At 44.7% G+C, this 20,821-nt stretch overlaps 1 protein-coding gene and 1 long non-coding RNA gene across 5 annotated transcripts in view; one reads left to right on the top strand and one right to left on the bottom strand.

Moving 5' to 3' along the window:
• FCHSD2 (FCH and double SH3 domains 2) overlaps positions 1-20,821 on the top strand; it is a 148,768-nt gene that overhangs the window by 44,016 nt on the left and 83,931 nt on the right. Inside the window, exon 1 of one of the 4 annotated variants that reach the window (XM_080559489.1) lies at positions 18,380-18,402. The exons of the other annotated variants lie outside the window; for them this stretch is intronic. The gene's annotated coding sequence lies outside the window, so the exon portion shown is untranslated. Of the gene's footprint in view, positions 1-18,379; positions 18,403-20,821 lie in introns of those variants that run through there. 4 annotated transcript variants of the gene reach the window in all.
• On the bottom strand, positions 11,096-16,450 carry LOC308179571. Its single transcript, XR_013940429.1, has 2 exons — positions 14,384-16,450; positions 11,096-14,149 (listed from the first exon to the last, which is right to left on the bottom strand). It is a non-coding gene; the product is annotated as an uncharacterized lncRNA (long non-coding RNA).

The raw sequence follows: 20,821 nt of genomic DNA, 5'->3' as shown, positions 1-20,821 counted from the left end.
TCCTCTGTGGGTCACGGTTTAGGAAACACCGCTGGAAAGCATCCTGCCGGAGTGCTTCTGGTTTCTCTTCCACCGTCCGTGTAGTTTGGATCTCCAGGCGGCATCGTTGGCAGGGCTGGCACCGTCCCGACGGTAAAACAGAACACGCCGAGGCGGTGCTGGCAGCGCTCGCTGGCGTTTATAGCAGCAGTTTGCTGCCTAGGTGGAAGGTTTTAACCCGGTTTGTGGACTTTGGGCAGGCGAAAGAACCTGTCACTTGCCGTCGCTGTACAAATAATAACGATATTGGGATAGATTTCAGCATGTGCTTGAAGTGCGGTGCTAAATCGAAGTCAACATGGAAAAGAAACTTGTGTTATGGCATCCATCCTAACTCCATAAAATTCATGCATGCAAGCGGATCTCCTAATTACAAGTATGAAGGAGTGAAGGCGTAGTGTGGTTTAGTTTCTTGCAATTTCAGCGAAAATAGTCTTGATTATTTTCTTAGATCTCCTAAAATTGTTGCTACTTATCTGTGTTTTGTAGCATTCACCGGTTTGTATCCCGTTAGTTGCAGATGGCCTGCCGTACTTGGGAAACTGGAAGTTTTTTTCAATATTTCCCATTTTCATGAAAAAATTAGTCTGCAGTAAGCTTTATATTGGGAAATTTCAGTGTATTAAACTAACCGTACTTCTGTTACATTGAGCACACGTGCTAAGGTATGGTTTGACCAATAAATCAGTGACATCAGCATCAGTAAAACGTGGGCATCATGCACTAAATAGAAATGTAGTATGAAGATAGTGCAGGAACAAATCTTTAACATCAATTTGCATTTTAATTGATATGTGTAAACCGCGAAAGTTGTTTTGATGATTACACTGATTTATTCCTCCTAAACCCTTTTTGGTTTTTCAGACATTATTCTGTGTTTTCTGCTAGACAGATAGTCTTACTGCCGTTCGTTCCACTAGCAGTATACTTAATACGCTGTCTTTGGCAGTTTAAGGGGTAGTTTAACATATTTTCAACAAGAATAAAAGCATATTTCATACTGGTTGCAAACAGAAGCTAATTGAGTGGGAGGAAGTTCAAGCTTGCAGATTTATGGAAAAAAAAAAAATCTCAGCCCTGGTTTTCTTAGCTCTGATTGTGTACAAATATGACTCAAAGCTTTTTTGTTTTTACCTTCCCAAACCATAAAGAGGTAATTTTTAAAATAAAAAAAAGGGCCGGTCACATTTTTTTGAGATGTGAAATTTGCGAGCTACTAGGTTTCCTGGATTTATTTCTGGTCCGGGTGCCAAGTACATCTGTGTTTGCTTTTTGATTGTCTATCCAAATAGGCTAGTGAGAAGTTTGCATTTTTCCTATCAAATTATTTTTATTCAGTTTATAGTAGCATCTTGAAAGGCATTTTCTGTCTGGTGGCGGGTTTTTTGTTGGTTTTCCTGATAATTTTTGTTCGGTTAACTTAGAGCAAAGCGCCTGTATGAATGCCCTCCAGCAAATGGGGGTTAGATGAGCGAAGAAAATTACTTCTCTGTGTTCATAAAAGTGCCATATTCTGGACAAGAAGGGTAATACCGTATCTACCTTTTTAAAAATAGCTTTTAAATATATGGTTGTTATCAGATTCCCTACAACTGCTCCTGCAGTGTTCTGCCTGAGTTTCCTGTGCCTGCCAGGCTCGCCACCATGACGGACTCGGAAGAGGTTCCTCGGAGGCAGAAACAAAGGTGGTTTCCCAACTGTTGGGGAAGGGAAGGTGCCGAAATGGACGTGTGGATCAAAGATCAAAAGTTCCTTTAAACGCAGCTTTCTGTTTTATTCCATCACGTTGACGTGGCATTATCATGAAGAACTCTTCGTCTCCTGCTTAACCCTTGCTCTCACTTACAGGGGGCTGTGTGGAGACAGAAAGAGCTGAAATCCAGCCAAATGCTTATTTCTGATCATTCTGGTAGACTATAGCATGTTAGATCGGTCTCCATACAGAAAGCAAAACCACCCAAACTCATATAGCAACCCCAGCCCCAATAAAAACCACTCAAGAAGTTTGAATCTAGGTACAGACGACTTCTGGAAAGTCTCATGAAGAAAACTTTTGGATGAGGACTGCACCGTGAGCTCTTAGAAAGGGCTTTAACAAAAACTAAGCCATTGCTAAAACTACATTGCTGTACTTTTCTTTGCAGTGATGTACCCCTGGCTGGGGCTGCTTCAGGGAATTTGACGTTACGTGAGATCTGCCCTGTTCCCTTGTTCAATTTACGATGCCAAAATAGTGTTTCTTGGAGGAGCCCTTTTGGTTTCCATCAAGACACCAATGGTTCAGCCAACTGTCCTTGGGAAGACGTATTTAGGAATTACTCAACTGCCTTGCCCACTTAGAGTTGCAGCAAGCAGTCACGCTTTGCAGATACGTTTTTTACTCATGCTTGTAGCTCACTCCTAAAGAGGTGGGTTTTATCATGGAAACGGAACAAAAACCATACAGCATATTGATTATCTGGAGTAAAAATACATCTGCTTTTCCTCTAAACAACAAAGAAGTGTAAGGGTTATTGACTTCAAAGCTCATTTCCTTTCTTTTGTGGCGATAATTGCATATGAATAAAAGATAAGAACCATGGTTTAAGTGTTTATTTTTACACGAGGGTGTTTTAGTGATGCACGTTGGGCTCTCTCGCCTCTCCCATCCCCTTTTATCTCTCCAAGCTGACCATCCTCAAGAGATGTTTTTACGCGGCCACTTTTGGAAGTTATTCCTAGGAACATAGAAGCACATTTCTGAGGCTTCACAGATTCCTGTTAGGACCGGGGTTGGACGAGATGATCTCCAGAGGTCCCTTCCAACCTCAACCATTCTGTGGGTTTATTTCAAAACAACTAGAAGTTGTTTGGTGTAAACTAAAGTATTAGGAACTTAATAGTCAAATAAATGAGTTTTGCAATATTAGTGTCACTCTTTCAAGCAGCTCAGGAGACTTTAATGATTGAGTGAAGGTTCTGACTGGTAAGTTTTTTTGCAAATGTGTCTGGCTAATTTGATGTGTATATAGCTTTGAGAAATAAGGAAATCCTTTTTTGTGCTTTGAACTTGGCTTTCTAGAGTTAGCAAACTGACGAATTGAGATTGCACAAAGATCTACAATAGTTTTCATGGACTGTAAGCTTTGTTGCTTGTTAGGCAGTGGATTTAAATACATGTAACAAAGATTGCGAAGATTTGGGGAGTTCTGCTGTCGTTTTATTGTTACTAAAATTCTTGAAAACAACGACAGTTACCTTCGTCCTGCAAAATATTAAATGGAATCAGACAGATCCCATCTGCCTAACCTACTGCGCAACAATGAAATGTGTTTTAATGTAGCTTGCAGAGCTTTAAGTGTGGCCTCTTTTTTATTACTTTGTTATTGTTTTGCTGCTTAAATGAATTGTTCTGCTACTGTGATATCTCTAGATGAGCATTTTTGCTCTGCACCAGCAGTGCAAGACTTCATATACCAATGAGGATATTTTTGCAGTTTTAAAAAACATAATTTGGAGGGGGAGATCTTCAAAGAACAATTTGAAAGGAAGATTACCAGCTGCTAGCAAATCTGAGGTCTTCATCAGTACTGCAGAATTCATTTCTCGCATTAACACCCTTCCTTTTCGCATGGTCTCTGTTCGTTGCATTGCCTTACGTTCCCGCATTACTCTCTTCGGTTGGTCATGGAGAAGCATTGTGCAATTCTGTTTTTGCAGTAGACTCTAGAGAAAAATAACAAGGCTTGATTGCAAGAAGAAATCATGGTGCTTAACTAGCTGTATGTGGAGACTGCTTTGCAAAACCTAGAGTAAAGAGGAGCATTTTGGTTCCGGCTTTTCCTGCCTTTTGTTTCTCTTGAGCTCTTTTTGCTATGACATACAGTGGAAGTAGTTTGAATATCAACAAAGCGAAACCCTTTTCGATTGCCCATTTGAACATCTGTGAGGGAAGGGACAATAATAGCATCAGCTATCACGATAGGTAAAACATACATTTTATGAGCATTTTTTCTAAATTTCAGTAAAAGCACAAATTGCATCTTGTTGATACCTCATACTCCAAATGGCGACGTGTGTGGAGCCTCTGCTCCACGTCGTATTTGACAGTGCAGTTTATTCCACAGCTGTGCTGATGTATGAGCTACCTTAATTTTCTGAAACCCTTCCCACATGATCTGCATTGACCACTCTGAAAACCTCGACGTGCACGTGGCTGCCAGTTTTGGGATTGTGGTTGGTCGTCACAGGAACCGAGCTAGGTGGAAACGAGCATGTATCCGCTGGGGGACATTGGTTATTGGGGCTGATGTCTGAGGGCCGTATGGGATGAGCAGCACGGTAAGCCCTCCCCAGCTCACCCTTTCCATCAGCGGTAGCTGATGTTCTCCGTATATGAGCCATTCCCCGCATTCCCCCTGTGAGGTACATAGTGGGTTTGTGTGGCAAGGGCTCATTTGCTGCCCACCTCTGCTTTAAACGAGCTGCTCGTCATGCCTATTTTCCATGTTATTTTTTCTCTAATCATCCAAAGCAGCTTAATACGAAACGTCTGATATCTTTCATGTCCTGGAGCAGCAGCGATGTCACCTCAGTTCCTTTTGCCAGGTGGAAGATGATGGGATAAGTCTTGATGAAAACTGTGTGATTAATACAGAGAACCTCTAGCCAGTGAGGAGACAATGAGTACAGCAAATTTCTATCAGTTGTCACCACGTTGGTCACGATTCCACAAACCACGTCGTGTTCTCCCATCCCTTCAGCTGTCTGGCTTCCAGGCTGGGAAATCCAAGCTCTCCGAGGTGATGCACTGGATGTACAATAGGACAGTTTCAGTTGGAAGGGACCCACACAGATCATCAAGTCCAACTGTCAGACTGCTTTGGGACTGATCCAAAGTCAAACCATATCGTTAAGAGCATCATCCAAATGCCTCTTAACTCCGGGCAGACAGAGGGCATCAACCTCCTCTGTGGGAAGGAGATGGGCCTAATGACCCTCTCAGAAAAGAAATTTTTCGTGATGTCCAGTGTGAACCCGCCCTGGCCCAGCCTGGTTTTCCTCCATGTGGCCACTGTTCCATGCGTTTTCTCTGTCCTTGCTACTTCTCCTTCTCCAACTCTTCCCTCTTTCTTAGAGAAGAGGGAGAAGGAAAGACCACACTGGCAGAGAGTTTGAGATGGAGCTCCATCTCTTTCTGCAGTGTCACAGCAATAATCTCTGTTCTTCCTTCCTGGCTTGGTGGTGGCTGTTTTTTATTTTTAATTCTATGTTTTATTTTGGGCTGGTTTTTTTGACTGTGAATGGACATTGATATTTTTTATGATCCTATTTACTGTGACCCCAAGATCTTGACCCTGCATGGAAACAGTCCATCAAGCATTTTACAAAGGAGATGAGTGCAAGGGTTTTTTCTTTGCATCTGTTTATTTATATTGAACTTCATCTCCACTTTGTTATCCGGTGATGCAGACTCACTAAACACCTTTCCAGTTCCTGATAGCAGCCCCCAGCTTTAATCCCTGCATAACCAGCAGCAGCAAATGTCGGCTTGTTGCTCCTGTCCTTCTGCAGACCGTTCATAGACGCACGTAGCAGCCAGGTCCCTGCACAAAGTCCTGTCCTCATCCGGAGCTTCTGTCCCTGTGATTTGTACCATGCCATCGCTTATCTGTTTTACGGCGACCTTCGCTTCTGCTAGGCTGCTTGCTTTCTTTCAACATCTCCGGTGAGAAACCCGTGAGAGAAGGCTTGTGGCTGCAGGGTAATAAATCGAGCTCTTGAATCTTGACGCAAACAATTGAACAAAACAAACCAACCCCCCCAAGAGAACTAAAACCAAAACAAAACCACCCCACAAACCTATATCTTGTTACTGGGTTTGTAAGGTTGCATGGCTTGCTTATCTTAATTTCTTTTTTTTTTCTGTATGTCTTGGATGTTAGGAAAAGGCTAAGCAAAGAGCTTATAAGGTAGAAATGTTGAAAACAACCTGAAATATTGTTTAACTTCCTGATATTTTTGGTCTTTTCAGTAAGCCACAGAGCTGAAGCGAAGCTTAACTTCAAGATTAAGGTATTAACGGTAGCTAAATTTGAATCACAGGCTGCAGTTAAAAGTAAATTATATACTCTGCAGTTTACAAAAATTGCACTAAGTGGTGGTCATACTTTCTGTACTAAAATCTTTTAGAGTAAGCAAGCTGTGGAAGTTATACAAACTCCAAGCCTCGCAGGGTTATATGAAACAGGAATGAAGAGTGATTTACTCTTCCAACCAGTTTCTAACGTAGCATTCAACACAGTTTCTCCCTGATTATTCTTACAGTTTATCTGGGTTCAGGACCATGAAATGCTTGATGATTCGTGGCAGGATCAGGACGTGCTGAGGAAACATTGATGGAATTCAGGCTCGGTGCGAGCACGGGTGCAGCCGGGCTGGTTGGCGGTGTCCGCACGGGTGCTGTGCCGTGGGGGATGCAGGAATACATCCTACTCCAACCACTTATATTTCGTGTGAAAAAGTATTAGCAATGTATAGAAACGGCATAGTAGTCTGATAATCTTATGTGAAGGCAGAAAAATGAGGGAAATCTTGAAGACTTCTTAATATTATCTGCAATGCTAAGTACTTAAAAACAAAAGTACCTTCCAGTAAAGATGCTGGGACAATGTAGACTAAGTGGACCCAGTTGACACTGGGAAGCAAATATTACTTTTCATAATCAGACTGGTTACTTACGTAGAGGTTTCTCACTTTGTGTTGATATGAAAATGGGAGAACATCTGAGGTGGTTCTGCCGTGCGTCACGTAGTATTGCCTGTTCTACTTTATTTGGGGTTGATTGAAGCCAGCTCTTCCAAAGGTATCACCCATACCAGTTCTCTTAGTTTACTCAAGAAAGGCTTCTGATGTTGAAATTCACTTCGTCTTACCAGTTTAGGGAAAAGTCATCAGTTGTCCTCAATAACTTGCAGCTGCTGCACTGAAGGATGTCAGGAGCGAGTTTTCCCCGGGCGGTTACGCAGCCTGGGTTATCAGTGCGGAGGTCATCAGGAAGGTTAGTAATCAGTTCGCTGTGGTTAAGATTTGATTGCAGGTGTTTAAAACCATGACCAGAGGCTACTGATAGGTTCGGAGAGGTTTTCCTACCATTTGAGCGACGTAAAACCGCCCTCAAAATAAAAAGAAATAGTGCTTTACGCAGCATCCCTTGATTTCTCGGTAATGTTTGTACGCTTCATTGGTGTGCATCTCCGCATTAGGTTTGTTTAACCAGCCTTCTTTGAGTGCAGAAGATGTAGTTTTAATCAAAGATACCTTTTTTCTTCTTCCTGATACCAGGCATCAGTGCTGGAGTCAATGGGTTTGGGATTATTGAGGTATTTTGTGAGAAACCCATCTCTGCTGAAGTCAGTTCATTGGTTTGCCAAATGGGAAACTGAAAGAAATTGAACTCATGTAGTATTAATGTACATGATATTCCATCGATTTGGGGCATTTTCTGTCTCAACCTTTTATATATTTTACCTCTCTGAGTATTTTTAAGCAAACTATGCTGACAACTGTCTCTGCAATCAAAATTATACTGTCCCCGGCTCCGTAAGCACTATAGAAAACTGGCTTCTTATTAAATTCCTTTCACCACACAAATGGTCAGTTGGGCTGGTAACCAAGTTACAAAAGAATCAGAAGCGGAGTAGTAGCTTTTAATTAAATATCATTTGGCCAGGTGCCCAGAAATTTCCCCGCTGGGGGAGCGGGCAACGAAAACCCGGTCGCGGAACCGCCGCTGCTTCTTTTCGGGCTGTCTGGAAGATGTACGAGCTCGCGTCTTGAGGATGCGGATGCTTGACCTGCGGATGCGGCAGCACCTGCGCCCATCCCACAGGGAGGCTACCAGGGGGAGATGGCCTCGTGGACGGCCCCTTCCTCATCTCACGCCCCGTTGTGACCGAATTTCACAGAAGGGCGCATTAGCACAAGAAGGGGATCCAAAAAAAAAGGGAAAGAAATCACGGCTGGCTTTAGGAAATAATTTGAAGGTGAGAAGTGATTTAGTCCCATTAATTGGCCCTCGTTTGCATAAATGCCACGACACCAAAACTTTGTTTTAATCGCTCCGGCTTACATGTGGCCTCATTAAATGGCTCGCGTCCTCCTGCTGAGGCAGCTTTATGTCTGTATGCGTGCATTCAGGTGGCCGTGCTCTGCTCGTGGTTTTCGTGGTGTGTGATGTGTCTGAAAGCTTCCCCGCAGCCGACACAGTTTGCAGCCCCCCCGGGTGTGCGTGGCCACGAGCGGAGTGTCTCCAAGCGTGAGCGCCTGCTGCCAGCGAGCCCTGCTTGGCTCCACGCCTCGTGATTTCAGCCCAGCTCATGTAGGTCTGCCCTGCCTTTAACCATCCCTGCCCTTGCTTCTGATTCCCAAATCTGCTCTTCCGCCTCTTTCTCAAACAGATCAGCTTTTAATTTGGAAAGCGGTGAGATACCATCTTCCAGTGATCATTTTTTTCATATTTCACATATGTTTTGATTCATTTTTTTTCCCCCTCTTTATCGTTGCCAGAATGTCTTTCTCAGTCGTCTTAAGTACTAACATCTTACTCCTCATTTAGCAACTGAAAGGAAAGAAAGTTTTTGTTCAAGTCATCCCACGGGAATATAGACAGATTCCTCTACTTTCTTTGTTCCGAGCACGAGTGTTTTTCTGTCCTTTACCGCATTACAGTTAAGCTCCTTGTTTGTGAGGCTCTGAAGTGTCATGCCCTTGCCTGTTAACTTGCCTCTGTTTTTTTTTTCTTCGCTTTCCTCGATTTCTTGACTGTTTTTTTAGCCTTCAGTTGCCACCGTTCTGTGCCCCCAGAACGCAGCCCGACTTCTACACCTTCCTGTTTGCAATTAATTATGCTTACCCCAGTTGTTGTTGGTTTATTTGTGGTGCAAGTGCTTCCAGGTAGGAAATCTGTTTTCTTCTGTGTTTGTAAAGCACTATGTAAATGTGCAACAAAATCTAAATGTTTTCTAATGACGCACCCCTGTAGAAGTTAATTAAGTTCCGTCAGGGCCGAGTTTGACACATTGTGTTGAGAAACACAGCGTTTGTTTAAAGACGAAGGAGTCAAAATGAAAATGTGATAAAGAGAGGCTTGAGTGGAGAGATGAGACCAGACTGCAAATTTGAAGCTCGCTGGAGGCTAAATAGAAGTGGTTCTTCTAAAATCTATTATCTGGCAATGCTGATTTCAATATGAATGCACTTCGCTTTGGTTCTGATTCTATTTCAGATCTTTCAAAACCAGATTTTGTTGGCTTTTCTTATGAGAAATTTGTTCTTGATGCATTTGCTTAAAACAAGACTTCAGAAAGCCCATCTGCATTCTCCAGTCTTGATATACAGCGCTCTCTTCTTTTCGGCTTCGGGCATTCATGTGAAGAGCGTTTTCCGTTGCAGAAACTTTGGATTTTAGGCACACATTGGCCAGTGTGTAAAATACAGTACCGAATGAGGTTAGTTTTATTTCTCTAAGTGATCTATTTAATTTCCCTGCTTTATCTCAGCGTTAAAGCTTTATTCAGATCTTTGTGTCTGGGATTAATTTGACTTGGCACACTGCAATGTCTCTGTCTCCCAGGAGCAGCTGATTATTTACAATGAATTTCTTTTTCCTCTTCTCCCTACGGCTTGTAGCGAAGAATTTTCTCTACCCGACTCCAGATAATACCCAAGGAGCAAAAATATTTTAAGAATGAATGAGCTGAGTTACCTGTAACGGGTGGAAACTCAAACATGACTCATCTAGCAATGGCTCCAAAGCTGTTATTTACCAGGACTTTGGTCTGCAGCAGAAACCTTTGAGTAATGAGTGGTGCCACTATCGGTATAGTTGGACAGAAAATATTGAGCTAGAGGCCTGCAGAGAAACAAGGAGTTGATGAACATGCCTTAATCATATGCTAAATTAGTCGTAAGTTTTTTTATCTGCCTAAAAACGTGCAAAAGGTGCTGTCTCTCAGGTGTGTGCATAACGATGCGAATAAGAAAAGTGGCTATTTCGATCTGTTTGAAACGAGAAATTGTTAAAATCCTCATTAGCTCTACCTTTCCTGTTTTTAAGTGGACACTTTTCTACTGTCTTTGGGAGAAAGCGGCGGCATTGAGGGCCTGATCTGCTGGGATGCCCCAAGCACGGTCCGGTTATTCTAAATGCTGGTTGTCCCTCTGTCTACGTATTTTTGTATTCCTAGAAAAAAGACCAGTAATAATGCATAAAATCTACTAAATGAAGGGTAGAGCAGGACTCTAGTAAAATCTGGTTATGTACAGTCATGTACTTACAGCTTTAATATGCAAAAATCTCTCTAATATGTAGAAATAACCCCCAGAACAATACCAATAATGCCATAGCCTCAAGGCGTGCTTGAATTAAAATATGAAATGTGATTTATTTCATAGTCATACTTGTGCATACCTTTTTAAGACTCTCTGAAGTTCGTGATTATTTCCATGTGGAAGCGTATAGCTCAGTCCCCAAATAATTCCTGTCCTCTAAAGACTCAGTGAATTGCACGGGAGGGCGAGCAATAATTGATAACTCTGGGCAGAGCTCGCGGTAAATCAGGGCATGTTCCTGAGGCTGTCGAAGGCTTCCTCTCTCCCAGAATTACCTCCTGAGCTAAAGTCGGTGCTGGCATCAGCGAAGCGAAGAGCAACCCAAAAAAGTGTCAAGAACGAAGATCTACGATAAGCACAGATGGGAAGAGCCAGATACAGGAAAGAAAACAAAGAGGTTTGGGGGGAGGAATTTTGTCTCTGGTGAAAGAAGAAATGAATGGTGAAGGGCTGTGGAACAGCATAAAAAATGAGATTATAGGAATGGCTGCTCAAGTTTTGTGTTAGCAGGCCAAGACAAAGCAATAGAGGTGGGTGAAGAATGAGGAGCTGCTGAGCTGGAAAGTGTTAGAAGTTGGAGGGGGGAAGAGAAGAAGAAAAAAAGAAAAGTGAATATCAGAGTTTGCTGGTGTTAAAAATGGAAATACCCTTCCTGGGTAGGGGAAGAACGGTGAGAGGAGCCTGAGCTGAGCTGTATGACAAGGTGAGAGGAATGAGGCACTGGAACTGAAGATGTCGGTGCTGAAAGAACAGTAGTAATTGAGAACGAGCACGCACGCAAAACGGAGGAGTTGAAAGATGCTTGGAAGATCTACAAAGCGCACAGAAGCCAATAGGTAGGCTGATCCTGGGGGAGCTTCCTACAAAAAAGAGGGAGACAAATGGTAGAGTTGATGGAAGTGCAAAGTGCTTGATAGCTTGGGAGAAAGGAAGAGTAAAAAATCCTGAGGAGTGTCGAAATCACCGCGGAGTAATTACAGGCAGGCAGGAGGGACGCGACTGAGGCAGCGCACATATGATGAACATGTGAGTAAGAGTCTTCACTCAGCGCTTCTATTTGTAAATCCTGTTGAATGAGGAAAAGTAGCAATAATATCAGTTATGTACGGAGGATTTTATCAATTTAAAGCAATGGCAGGAGCTGCCAGGAAGCTCTGGTGAACTGAAGATCGGCATGAATGAAGACTTTCAGCTGTCGTAATCCCAACGGGGAAGAGCTCGGAATCAGAGGACGAAAGAAAGTGGGGAAGCAGGGCACGTGTGCTTTGGGAAACTGGCTGATGGGCTAGCAGTTCTGAAGGTGAAGCAAAAAAAAAAGCATAAAAAAAAACTAAGTTCTGAAAAGTTGTGCTTTTAAAAGTAAAGGATCCAAAGATAGGAGGTAGCTTTTATGTTTATTATTACAAATTACAGTGCTGGAACTGGAAAAAGACTGTGTTGCGTTGAGTGAAGTGGAAGAGGAATGGCTCTTTAAGTCTCCAGATACAAACCATCCCTGAAGATCAAGGCTACGCCGGTGGGAGAGGTGATGTGTTACAAGTCCCGGGCCACGAAGGCAGCTCTGGCTCCATGTCTATCTGCTGCCCTTTGGGACCAGAGGGGCCGGCGTGCCGTGCCTGGGGCTGTGAGCGGCGCCTGCAGCCCGCACATGCCGGGAGAGGAGGGGAGCAGACGGGTGGTGCAAGCCACGGGCTTTGAGGCTTGTGCTTGAAATGTAAGAAACGTTTTCATGCTTTTTAAGAGTCAATTTTATATATCCTTAAACTAGTCCATACCGTGGTGCAAGGCGCTGTGTTTCGGTAAAAACAAGTTCGAATTGAAGATCACTGCAGGGCTGAAGCAAAGACCTTGAGTACACGCTTCGATTTTGTATTTTTTATCCACTCCTTGATAACAGGGTGGCAAAAATCCTTGCAGAGTATAAAATCCTGACCGCACTGGGGCTCCCGGATGGCTTGAAGGCCGGCTGCTCGTCCCTTGCGAGCTCCCCCGAGGCAGCTTTGCCTTGCCCGAGCCATTCACGTTGGCGTGATGTATTACAAGCGAAGCAGAGGTACCATCTTTAAACTGCTTTGTCCCGCGGCAGAATACAAGGGAAAATGTCGAATGAAGAATACATTTCCTGGGCTCTGAACTCTGTGTCTGACCCCTGCGGGCCGCGCTCCGCTATGGAAATCGCGGCACCATCAGGATCCGTCCCGGCGTTCAGCGGGGAGCACGCGGAGGGGCGGGGTGGGGAGGGCGTGCGGCGCTATCTCCCGTCCACGTTCCCTCCCTTCTTTCTCTCCGTTTGTTTTCCACATGAGTGGGAAACAATTGCTTCTTCCACACGGAGCCCCTTCTCCCATTCCTGGGAAAATAGCAGGGAATGGGGAGCATTTGCATAATCGTCTTTAGTGCTATTGTGGGCGGGCTTTGGATGCCGGCACTGGGTTGCAGACTGGCCACCTGTCCAGAACAAATGAACTTAGCCTTTGTGTGGCGTTATCTGCTTTGCCACAGCGTTATCTTTGTGTAATGAATAACTCGATTAAAATATTATAAAACCCATCGGTCGGGCAATGTTTGCCTTGGGTTTAAATCCCCCCTCTCGGGCCGGGGAGGTGGGGGGGGGTGGGGGGAAGAGAATTTCCTCTTTCTGCCAGAGCACGACTTATATTTTCAGGCTGCCTCCGCCACCGTTTTATAACCGCCTTTGTGGAATTATCCTCATGAATATTAATTAGGGGTGTGGGAATAAAAAAAAACCCACACCACCCCAAACCTCAAAATGATTTGCATTCATCCTTGTATAAATGATAAATTAAGTGTTGTCGAATGTTTCCTAATGGCCCATTTCACCTGTGTAAAACAATTGATTAAACAATTGAGTTCTTAGCGGGGGAAGGAGAGGAGGGTAGGAGAGGGTGCTGCGGCCACTTCCCCTGCCACCGCTGCATCGCAAGCCCTGGGCTGCTTCTCCCTCCGCGCTCTTCTGACTCCTGCGGGTAAAAATCTCATTCCTGGATCTCTCGACAGCCGGGGCGTAGGAAGGACAAACTCTTTGGGTGCCACAATTTATCGCACATCAACCTTTGCACTCAGAGTGTCTCGGCGCACACAGATTGAGTTTCGATTGCTGCCTTATGCTAAAGCAAAACAAACCCTTCCGTGCTCGTTTTTTATTTATTTTTTATTTTTTTTTATTTTTTTGCCACGAAAGGCATGGGAGCCAGCCCTGATTGTTGTGCTTCCGTACTGCTCATCACTTCCATACCTGCATCTTTTCTGCTGGGTTCTTTGGTCCATTTCAAAAGCAGTTTGGCTCAGTGATCATTAGTAAGGTAGGAATCAAGAGGGACGTTGTTTTTTCCCTGGCCTTCCCCTAGCAATTAAAGGCAAGAGATGCTTTCAGCCCGTAGGACGTGATGATTTTAACTCTTCCCGAGCCCGTAGGGTTGCCGTTGGGATTGCTGTTCGGTGTCGGAGGACGAGAGCAGGGGATGATCTGTCCATCTTCAGCTGCAGTTCCCATCACGATCCTGAGAAAGCCGTGCACACTTCGCTGCCCCATGCTGCTGCCCTCCTGTCCCCGACGCACGTTCACTGCCGTTTCGGTGGGCACGGAGCTGCCGCTGCTGTTGTTCTTCCCTTATTTATCCACCCTTTGGTAAGATCTGGCCGATCTGTTCCCGTTAGCTGCTGGTCAGTAGTGCTAGCCTGAAGAAAGCCAAGTGTGTCTGCCAGATTACCCGCTGCCCTGTCCAGGAGAGAACACTAAAATCATTCAGCTGCACTTTGCTATAATGAAAAATAATTGCGTTAAAGTGAAAGACGCTAGGCAGGAAACAATGAATATTTAACGGCTGCAAACTCAGACAAGAAGTTTCAAGCCAAGACTCCTACTTCAGCAGTTAACATCTCCGCACATCTTTTGATATTCTGTGGATGGTTTATTAATGTATAATTCAAAATTAAGAAGGCTGTTACTTACCACTACCCTTTTTTTTAAATAAAAAGTATTTCGTTTGCGTGGCAAACCGTGCTATAGCTTGCACACTCAGTCAATAAATGTGTGTGCTCTCTGCACGTGTTGTTTAAAAACTAATAAATCAGTGAACTGCAAAGCCTTCATGCTGATGAACTGGGTATGATTTTTTTTTAACCTGCAGCGTGTTCTTCCTGCTTTGCATGTGTTTTTCATAATGACTGGTAGCCGATTTCTCTTTCGCTACTCTTGTCCTTTGACTGGAAGTCCCCAAATCCTCGGTTTAAGCTTCTGATGTGCAGACGTGGCTCAGAGCAGTGTTTATTGGAGCAGTTCTCCAAATACAACTCAATTTGGAGTAAAATCTGACGGTTCTGTGTAATCCAGCTCTTTTCTCCGTCACTTATCGATGAGGTTTCCTAGGTTTTCCAGTTGCCAGCTTGCTGATGTAGCTGCTCGGTTTAGGATCTGCTGCGGGCATGGGAATCCTGCTCTTTGTTTTATTACCGCGAGCCTGACCTCTGGTACCTCGTCTTAACATTAGAGCGGACTCTGGTGAATAATGGTCTGTGTTGAAAGTGCATCCAGCTGGAATTGCGTCTTGGGACGTGGGGGTAGGGGGGACTGGAGGCCTTGGATGCCATCATGAAGCAATTAGACAAGCTACTTAATAATTTATAGCTTGCTGTCTTAAGAGTTGTAAGCATTTTGACTGAAGAGGTTTTTGTTTAACCTTTCAGTGCTTTCCACGAAGCCTACGTTGAGGTTCGAAATGATTTTCCTTTGAGGAGTGGTGGGGAATACAGAAGCAGATGACTTCGTCATCTGTTAATTAACGCTGTGTGCTGCTCTGTGCGTAGACCAGGTCGCTCACATCTCTCCGAGCTACAGTGTATGGCGAATACATAAAAACCTGCGTGAAGCAGAACATGAACATAACAGTAGTTTTCGCAAACCTTGTCGGATAGATGTGTCAAATTCCTTCCAGCTGAATTTGCTCGTAACTCTGGGAGGTTGTTTGTCTGCCTGTTTGGTAACCTTAAAGTAAATACTACACTGAATAGAAAAAAAAAATAAGAAAAATACTGCAGAAGGGAGGAAAGCCATGAAATACTGTATAGTTGGTGTTTATATGAGCGATTGTTCGTAGAGGTTATGTGAGCCCCGTATTGTGAAATCCTTTCTAGTGACTGCTTTAGCCCAAAGCACTGAGATCCCCCAGTTCAGCTGCTCGAGGGCCAGAACCGGGCACCCAGGTTTTGGGAGCAGGAGGATGAAGGCTGAGCTGCCAGAAGGTGCACGAAGGCAAAATGAACCCGAGATATGGTCCGGAGCCCCTCGTACAACGTGCTGTCTGCCAACACCTCCGCCCCTTCCGTGGGTAAAGGAGGTGTTCTGTGGGCTTGGTCCAGTGCTGGAAGTGTTCATAAAATTAAGAAGTTATGAGCAATTTCTGGCGATTGTTTTTCAAGCATTCGTCTAGAGAAGAAATACTCTGAAATATTGTCCACATTCCTGGGTGGGACTTTTGCACTTGAAGCCGATGAGCAGCTGTTGTGCCCGGTGTAACACCAAAACTGTACCAGCGCAAGGAGAGTAAAGCTTTTGATGGCCAATAGTTGCTTCTGGATGGCAAATAGTCGCTTCTTTGGCTGATTCAGGTTGTTGCAGGGATAATTCAAGATGTAGAGCTGTGGTTTCAGTCATGTAGCTTCAAATTCAATTCTGAACACCGCCCGGTTTCCAGAATTACGCAGTAAACTCACCTTCCTTTATTTTATTCTTTCTATTCCCTTTTTGCCATCAAACTCATCTTTCATTTTCCAAGGCCTTTCCCCCTTTGGGGGAGTTGGTATTTTTGCCCAGTGCATCTTGCAGTATCAGTGTTAAATTTGGTTGCTTTTTTTTTTCCTAAAAGTTTTTAACCTACAGATAACACCTTCAACCTTCACAGTTGAGTTCTAGCAGAGCTTCTCCTCATCCCCCTCCCCAAACTGTTTAATAGTACTCTCTGGAAAATACCATTTCTAGTTTAAGGACTGGAATATTTCTATTTTCCTTGTGTTGTTTTTTTCCTACAGGTAAAATTGCTGCCCTCGAGCAATTATTTTTTTAACACCAGCTAGATCAGCAGTGATACTTGTGCACAGAATGGCTCTGCTCTTGTAGTTGTTGCTGAGATCCCCCAACATACGTAGGCAGTTGTTGCTGTTGAACGGTAATCCTAATTTTATGGCTCTCTCACGGTGATGATCACACCCTGAAAGTCTCCTGAATGCATTTTCATCAGTGAAGACACAGCACCTGAAGTCGTACGGTTCTGGCGGCCGCATCTTCTCAAGCACCATTTCCCCATCCCTCCAGCTCTTTGGCATCATGTGCGTTATCGACAGGAACAATTTGTGGTTTTTCAGGCGTCCTTGCATGGGGCTGCTCCTAAAGTACCCCCTCCTGGAAGCTGCATGCTTTTTATTAAATCCTTTTATCCTTTTGAAAATAGTAGCTGCTAATCTTTGGAAGGGAAAAAGTTGCCACTAAGAGCAAAAAAAAAAAAGTGATATTAGGTAGTCAGCAAGATTTGACTTTGAGTTCGTGAGGGCTGAACGTACTGAAATGTGAATTACTGTAAGTTCCCGTAACCGCTGTGTGATCTCAGATGTCATGTAGTGTGCTGATGTGCACTGATGAGATCAATGCTGTTTCATTCTCTCTTGTGCACTATGGTTGACATTAGATAGATCCTGGGATATAATTTTTGTCTTAAGCTTGCTGTCTTGTCACTGTATTTGTTTTTTCTGCCCCTGACGTTGCAGAGTTCTGACCCGTTCAGGGTGTCTTGGTGCTCCTGAGCACCACAGGAACCCACATAGAAAAATCAGAGGCAATATCTATGGATCTCCTTTAAAATGATGCTTTGAAAATATTATTGGGACCTTCCATGTGTCACTGAAGTGGAACCTTGCAATAAAGTGGATTCTCAAAGAGCCCAAGGTGCTCTCTGCTGCTGGTGTGAACGTCTGTGAAATAATCTGTTTCCAAGTACCTCATTTCAGTCCTCTTCTCAGATAATTTAGGTTAAAAAAGAGCGTATTTTCTTACCATTATAGACTTCTAAATGTTCCATTTATGGTAAGTTCAGACCTCACTGGTTTGTTTTATTCATACATGAGTAAACTCGTTCTTGTCTGTTGGCCATTAGTAAATATACAGATAAAAAAGATTAACTTTGATTGTTTAGAATCAACTTTGAGCCCAAGTAAGGTTGACGCAGACAGTCTCGGAATGATTTTACCGACTGATTTCAGTCCTGCCTGTTTCCTTTCTCTTTGACCTGCCTTGGAAGCAGACTTGGGAATTAGCCAAAAAATCAAAGATTTTTCAAAACCAGTAAAGTCGGGCGCTGCAGGTGCCTGGTGACGTACAACTAGCCACAGGACCCATTCGGAAAGCAGAAAAAAATGCCAAAAAAAATGCCAGGTAAAAGTGGAATTTCCACGTGAGATGGGACGGGGTCATGCTGTAGTTGACTGAGCGCCAACTTTTCCTTCTCTTTGAGCCATTTTTTCTGTGCGGAGATGAGTGCGATGGTTTTTTTCTCAATTGTTCCTGTCTAATTCTTTTGTAAATGAGCAGGAAGGAGGGGGTTTTATGTGAATGAAGTCAAGCTGAGTTGAACTTGTGTTCTCTTGGCAGCTCTTACAAGATTTGGCTTGCGTTATAACTTCAGAGAAAAAAATAATTTCTAGTAGACGGATATTTCCCTTAATGAGTGCTTTAGCACCTGTATCCTGGGCTGTGGAGGTTTTTTGTCCTTTTTTGGGTTGTTTTTGGTTTTTGTTTGTATGCCTTTTTTATTGTGGACTCGATGGTCCCTTCCAGCTCAGGATATTCTATGGTTTTTTTTGCTACAGATGTGTGACCATGAGCAAAACCAAGAATGCTCCCAATCTATTTGCGGGGATAGAACAAGACATTGCAAACTGCAATACAACCTGAGCATTCAGACCTTTTACAGATGAACATATGTAAGTGCCTGTAGTGCAGACAAAGGAAATAATTGCCTACATCTTGCCTACAGGTGGCCAGGCAGGGGCACGCAGCCCCGCTGCCCATACTGCTGCCGTGGCAGGGGCAGCCACCGTCCCTTCCTGTCACCATCAACGTGAGAGGAGCAGCAAGCTGGGTTTCCAAGGCTTTTTATATTCAGCCCAAGAGCGTAAAATTCAGTTTTGTATGAAGCATTGGGAAACCTTGGCTCTACTCTGGCATCTCGGGGTATGAGCGTTGAGAGTTTCAGGCAAGCGGTTAGTTTCTCATGACTTGAAGTTGAATGCTGCGTTGGCATCGTGCATTTCTTGAACTGCAGTGCCAGGCACGTGCTGTAGCGACCTAGCGGTAGCGTCTCAGACATGAACCGGAGCAGCAGACCACGGGTTAAAGGTTCTTGGTGATGTCATTTGTTGTCTTATCTCAGCTGGAAAGCTTGAAGAAACTTCTGCTGGTGTTAAAAAATACAAATTGCAAAAATTTGAGCTGACCTAGGTAATCCACAGAGCGTTGCTCTGACTGATAACATAACTAAGTTTGGAGTTAAGGGAAGGAATCAATACTTGCATTTTATTCCTTTTTCATTCTTAAAGGCCCGTGAACCCAGTTTATCTCCTCATACCAGCCTGCAGATCAGCTGTCGCAGCAGACCACGGACTGGAAACATTTATTTGTCCTTGGCAATGTTTCTCCTGAAATTATATTTCTGGAGCTTCGTAGGTTCTCCTGTATGTCCCTGCAAGACACAGCCATGCTGGTTGTTATCTCCAGTGGGATCTCCCAGTCTTGGGGCCAGGCTGGATGGGGTTTGGGGCAGCCTGGGCTGGGGACAGGCATCCCTGCCCATGGCAGGAGTTGAAATTAGATGGACTTTAAGGTCCCTTCCAACCCAAAGCATTTTGTGATTCTGTGACCTTGTTACATGAACGCAGATTCTTCAGAATTCCACTTGGATGGAATTCCCATTCCCTGGAACGCATCTGTTCTTCCGTTTGTCCCCCACAACACATCATCTCCACAGAAATTACTGCCAAACAGTTCACCAGCCCCTCAAAGGGGTCAATTGTCAAACTTCATGGACAGGCAGAAGACAGAAAAGTGGCGTCAGGGCCTGCTGACCTCAAACGTCGAAAATTGTGCTGGGTACGCCTTGACTTGTACCTGCCTCCTCCTCTGGCCAGCCAAGAAATGCAGCTGTTCTGCTCTGGGAGTCATAACCTTTGTTTTGAGCAGTTGGATCGTGATGCCCAAACTTCCTTGCATATGTAAGCATGCACACTTCTCTTTCTGATTACCACAGAACAATGTGGTTGTTTGTTCAGCTGGAAGAGTCGTCCAGCCAAGGCGAATCCTCTTCGTTTGTTGTTAAAAAATTGCGGATGATCTTTCTCATGAGATTACCGTTCGTAACAATACTTCTAGTACATTCTTACCAAAATATCACTCCGCAGGTCACATTTCCTGGCTGAAGCAGCCTCTTCATCCCAGTTAATGCCTTTACTGATCTGTGCACAACCAGGGTTGACGGGCGGTGGCAAACCTTGCCTCCACTGTGGTGTTAGTCAGAAGAAAGTTGGTTGGGAGAGTGTGCTTGGAAGGGAGCAGGTCACCGAAGAAAACTTGGAAGTGAGTGCTGTTCAACTGCTGAATCCCAGAATCATTAAGGTTGGAAAAGCCCTCCAAGATCACCTGGCCCAACCACCCCCTTACCACCACTGTCCCCCACCAAACCATGTCCCCAAGCACCACGTCCAACCTTGCCTTGAACACCCCCAGGGACGGGGACTCCACCACCTCCCTGGGCAACCCGTCCCAATGCCTGGCCGCTCTTGCTGAGAAGAAATGTCTCCTCATTTCCAACCCGAACCTCCCCTGGCACAACTTGAGGCCATTCCCTCTGGTCCTATCACTGGTTACCTGTGAGCAGAGGCCGACCCCCAGCTCCCCACCCCTTCCTTTCAGGCAGTTGCAGAGAGCAATAAGGTCTGCCCTGAGCCTCCTCTTCTCCAGCCCAAACCCCCCCAGGTCCCTCAGCCGCTCCTCACAGGACTTGTGTCCCAGGCCCTTCCCCAGCTTCGGAGCCCTTCTCTGGACACGCTCCAGGGCCTCGATGTCCTTCTGGTAGCGAGGGGCCCAAAGCTGAACCCAGCACTCGAGGTGCGGCCTCACCAGAGCAGAGCCCAAGGGGACGAGCACCTCCCTGGCCCCGCTGGCCGCACTACTCCTGACACAAGCCAGGATGCCGTTGGCCTTCTTGGCCACCTGGGCACACCGCCGGCTTGTGTTCAGGCAAGCTTCAGCCAGCACCCCCAGATCCTTTTCCTCTGCACAGCTTTCCCGCCACTCTGCCCCAAGCCTGTAGCGCTGCATGGGGTTGTTGTGGCCAAAGTGCAGGAC

The sequence above is a fragment of the Anser brachyrhynchus genome (assembly GCF_964034855.1).
Source record: "Anser brachyrhynchus genome assembly, chromosome: 1".
Classification (NCBI taxonomy): domain Eukaryota; kingdom Metazoa; phylum Chordata; class Aves; order Anseriformes; family Anatidae; genus Anser; species Anser brachyrhynchus.
The sequence above is the reverse complement of the archived record's forward strand: the minus strand, read 5'-3'. Positions and strand labels throughout refer to the sequence as shown.